A 4,903-nucleotide genomic window follows, 5' to 3' on the forward strand; every position below is an offset into this window, starting at 1 on the left:
AGTTTCTCCCGCCTTCTGCGAGTGGCCGGCCGCCACCAAAAGACACTAGCACTTTCCTGGAGTCTCTGAGAAATTAACCAATCGCTTGCCAGTTGATGGTTGCTAAGAAACAGGAGATTGACTCCGCCCATACTTGGCATTTTATCCAATGAGAACCTGTATTTTGGACTACTGCGGCGAAAGCAGTGAGATCAAGCGTTTAAGTGTTCTGACGCATGCGCAGATAGCGGAAGGTTTTGGAAGATAGCGGAGGGGCCGCCATTTTGCGGGAAGAGAGGAAGGTCTGGCTGCAGAGCTGCTTTTCCTGCTGAAATTACAGGAACTAACCAAGCTTCGCGTCCCCAAACACTCAAAGGAACGGAGAGAACCGGGACCCCCTACGGGGACCCGGAACTGGTGAGAAACCCCGAAACTTGGTCCCCCTGGTACGTCACCTATGTGACGTTTCTACTCGGCGCCTCCCCCTGACGTCACAGGTAGACCTTGGCGTCAGAGCGGAAGCGGGCAAGTTCTTACAATTAAACAAAAAAGAAACTTAAAAAAAAAATCTCTATTTCGTCCTGGACGTGTTCACTACTCAGATGATGTCGGCATAGTGGTGTTTATACCCTTAACTAAGAGACGGCTTCAAACGTCCTGACTGAGCTGCGTGCCGGGGCCTCCGGAACTTCCGGGCAGCCGGCGCCGGCGAGGGCGCTGCGGCCCTCCGCATTCAGGGAAGATACGGAGTTTTTTGTTTTGTTTTTGTTTTTTTAGCGATTCGTGCCACCACTCGAAGAGCGGTGAAGGAATTGAGACTCTTTCCTCCGTTCCCAGTCGTTGGAAACTCAAGTTCACTATGTGTTTGCTGATAGGAGCTAACTTTTTTTTTTTTTTTTTGGTGCTGGTTTTGGGGCTTCAATTCAGGTCTTGGGCTTTTTCTCTTAAGCCAGTGCTCTACCACTTGAGCCACAGCTCCACTTGCAGCTTTTTGCTTCTGAATCGGAGATAAGAGCCTCATGGACTTAAATGCCTGGATTGACTTTGAACCAGGAACCTCAGATTTCAGCCTTCTGAGCCACCCAAGCCGGGCTAGAGTTTTTTTTTGTTTTTTGGTCGGTCGTGGGGCTTGAACCCTGGACCTGGGCACTGCCTCTGAGCTCAAGGCGAGTGCTCTACCACTTGAGCCACAGCACCACAGCTGACGTTCTGGTGGTTAATTGGAGATAGTCTAACGGACTTTACTGCCTGAGCTGGCTCTGAACCGGGATCCTCAGATCTCAGCCTCCTGAGTAGCTAAGATTACAGGTGTGAGCCACCAGCGTCTGGCTAGGGTTAGAGTTTTTAACTCCCTCCCTCCCTGCCACCTCTCCCCCCTAGTCCTGGGGCTGAACTCTGAGCCTGGATGCTGTTCCTGAGCGCTCTACCACTTGAGTTACAGCCCGCATTTACGGCTTTTTTCTTTTTTCTTTTTTTTTGTCGGTCGTGGATCCTGAACTCTGGGCCTGGGCACTGCCCCTCAGCTCTTCAGCTCAAAGCTAGCACTTTACCACTTGAGCCACAGCGCTACTTCCAGCCTTTCTGTTTATGTGGTGCTGAGGAATTGAACCCAGGGCCTCATGCATGCAAGGCGAGCACTCTACCACTGAGCCACGTTCCCAGCCCACTTAGGCTTTTTTGAGCATTTTATTGGAGATAAAGAGTCTCACGGAGTTTCCTGCCTGGGCTGGCTTTGAACCATAATCCTCAGATCTCAGCCTCCTGAATAGCTGGTATTATAAGCATGAGCCACCAGTACCCAGCAGCTTTAAACTTTTTGACCACAGGTCCTGTAGGCATATGGTTAGTTCAGATGGGAGGATTGAATACCAGGGTTGTAGATTTTGTAGAGATTATGCCAATTAGTTACTTGTAAGACTTGTTTTTGTTTTTGGGATAAAGGTCTCACTATATATCCTAGACTGTCCTAGAGCCAGCCAAGAGGTTGAGGCAGGAGGAGAGTTCAAGCCTTGGGCTACGTAGCTGTTCCATAACAGTCTGGAATGCATAGTGTGGCCTGAGCCAGCACTCTGGGTATGTAATGATCATCATTGGCTCATTACACAGTATTGGTAAATGTTGTGGGTATTTTTGTTATTGTTTTTGTCATGGGGCTTGAACTCTAGGCTGGGGCACTGTCCCTGAGCATTTCTATTTGGCAAGTGCTCTACCACTTTGAGCCATAGCTCCACTTCCAATTTCCTGGTGGTTAATTGGAGGTAAAAGTCTTACGAACTTTCCAGCCCAGGCTGGCTTTGAACTGAAAGCCTCAGATCTCAGCCTCTTGAGTAGCTAGGATTACAGGAGGGAGCCACCAGTGCCCAGTTTGTAGGGTGTTTTTTTGGAGACAGGAGGAGGTATTGGGGACCGAACCCAGTATCTCTTACATGATAAGTGAGCATTCTACCACTTGAGCCAGCCCATGGCTCAATGTTTCCCCCTTCTTTATTGTTTCAGTTTTTAATCAAGCTGCCTACATTTTGGAGGTGTTTTGCTTAGCTCAGTGACTTCATCTGATGGGCCTACCATCACCCTTGGATTCTAGCACTTTGTGAATTCCTTCTGAACTGTTTTAATAATGGTTTTAAAGCACTCCTCTGACCCTTTAGCAATGAGATCTGTGTTCTTGTTTGTGTTTTGTCTGTTCATCATGACTTTGGTTCTGTAGTTTTCAGAGCAGAGATGGAAGAATATACTATAGTGTGTATGTTGATGGAGTTGAATGGAGTTGACTTAGTGTGCACAAAGAACTTGAAAAGTATCAACCTTTCAGACTTACCTAGGCAAGAAACAGGAGACCATATAGGAAAAATAAAGCAAAAAAGACTGGAGGTGTGATAGAGTGTCTACCTAGAAAGCAGGAAGCTCTGCGTTCAGGGCCACACACACAAACATGAAAATGCACTACTGCTTTTTAGGACACTAGAAAGATGCAATTAAACCCAGTGAAATTACCAGTTACAAATGGTCACACATTGCCTAATGATGTTCTTAGAAATGTATTTGCCAGTTTCCTCATTTTTGGAATATTATAGTGTGCTTAAAATAGCTACTATATCACTAAGTGACAATCTTTTTTTTTTTTTAATTGGTTATGGGGTTTGAACTCAGGGCCTGGGTGCTGTCCCTGAGCTTTTTCAGCTCAAGGCTAGCACTACCATTTTGAGCCACAGCTCTACTTCGGTTTTCTGGTGGTTATTAGAGATCAGAGTTTCAGAAATGGCACTGTGGCTCAAGTGGTAGAGTGCTCACCTTGAGCTGAAGAGCTCAGGAACAGTGCCTAGGCTCAGAGTTCAAGCCCCACGACCGACAAAAAAAAAAAAAGACTAGGAATGTGGCTTAGTGGTACAGTGCTTGTCTAGCATGCATGAAGAACTTGGTTCAATTCCTCAGTATCACATACACAGGAAAAGCCAGAAGTGCTGTGGCTCAAGTGGTAGAGTGCTAGTCTTGAGCCAAAGAAGCTCAGACAGCGCCCAGGCCATGACTGGGGGAGGGGGGAGAAAGAGTCTTACAGCTTTTCCTTCCTGGGCTGGCTTTGAACCTCAATCCTCAAGTATCAACCTCCTGAGTAGCTAGGATTACAGTCCAGATAAATGACAGTCTCATAGGATCACTGTTATATGTTGTCCATAGTTGACAGAACTGTCATGTGTTGCCTAACTTTGTGCTTTAATAGGTTTGTTCATGATTGAGTGAAAATTTCATATATAGAATTCATTTTTAGAGGGTTGTTGGCTTCAATAGAAGTTTTTTTGTTTGTTTGCTTGCTTGCTTTAGTTTTTATTTTTGTTGGTCATGGGGCTTGAACTCAGGGCCTGAGCACTGTCCCTGAGCTATTTTGTTCTACCACTTTGAGTCACTTCTCTACTTCTAGTTTTCTGGTGGTTAACTGGAGATAAGAATTTCACAGACTTTCCTGCCTAGGCTGGCTCTGAACTGCAATTCTCAGATCTCAGCCTTCTGAGTAGCTAGGATTATAGGTATGAACCACCAGTGTCTGGCTTTAGTTATTTTTTTTCTGATAAGGTCTTAACTTTTCTTTTCTTTTTTGGAGCTGCTCTCAGATTATAGTGCTCCCACCCATGCTTCTTACTGGGTTTATAGGCTTATACCACCACATTCAGCTTGTTGGTTGAGATGTTATTTTTCCCTGACCTGGCCTTCAACAGCTGTCTTCCCAGTCTTCACCTCCCAGTAGCTAGGAGTATAGGCATGAACCACCACACAGAGCTCTCTGTTTTGGTATTGGGGACTAAACCAGGACCTCGTGGCATACTATAAGCACACTAAATTACTCTGTAGCTCCTTTTTCTTTTATTGTGAAAATACTGTACAGAGGGGTTACAATTACATGGGCAAGGTAATGAGTACATTTCTTTTTTGTTTGTTTGTTTGTTTGTTTTTGGGGTCCGGTAGTGGGGCCTGAACTCTGGGCCTGGGTGCTGTCCCTCAGCTCTTCAGCTCAAGGCTAGAGCTCTACCACTTGAGCCACAGCGCCACTTCCGGCTTTTTGCTTTTTGTTTATGTGGTGCTGAGGAATCGAACCCAGGGCCTCATGCGTGCAAGGCAAGCGCTCTACCACTGAGCCACCTTCCCAGCCGGAGTACATTTCTTTTCAAGCATTGTTGCCTCCTCCTTTGTTTCCCATTCGCATCCCTTCCCATCTCTCTCCCCCGCCCCCCCAGCTTCTTAAGTGAAAGTTCTCAGTGTGTGTGTGTATGAGAGAGAGAGAGAGAGAGAAGGAATTACCTTTACCCTGTAGTGGCTTCTCTCAGCAAGGAGAAATTCTTGAGAATATATATATATATATACACATATATACATGTCTATATATGTGTATATAGACATGTATAGACATGTCTATATATATGTGTATATATAT

At 45.8% G+C, this 4,903-nt stretch overlaps 1 protein-coding gene across 3 annotated transcripts in view; it reads left to right on the top strand.

Moving 5' to 3' along the window:
- Positions 1-242: 242 nt before the first annotated feature.
- Positions 243-4,903, top strand: part of Rbm23 (RNA binding motif protein 23) — a 17,807-nt gene continuing 13,146 nt past the window's right edge. For 2 of the 3 annotated variants that reach the window (XM_013025453.1, XM_013025454.1), the window contains exon 1: positions 243-396. The gene's annotated coding sequence lies outside the window, so the exon portion shown is untranslated. Of the gene's footprint in view, positions 426-4,903 lie in introns of all 3 variants that reach the window. The other variant, XM_013025455.1, reaches the window with a different exon arrangement.

Source organism: Dipodomys ordii, unplaced genomic scaffold, assembly GCF_000151885.1.
Source record: "Dipodomys ordii isolate 6190 unplaced genomic scaffold, Dord_2.0 Scaffold84, whole genome shotgun sequence".
NCBI lineage: Eukaryota > Metazoa > Chordata > Mammalia > Rodentia > Heteromyidae > Dipodomys > Dipodomys ordii.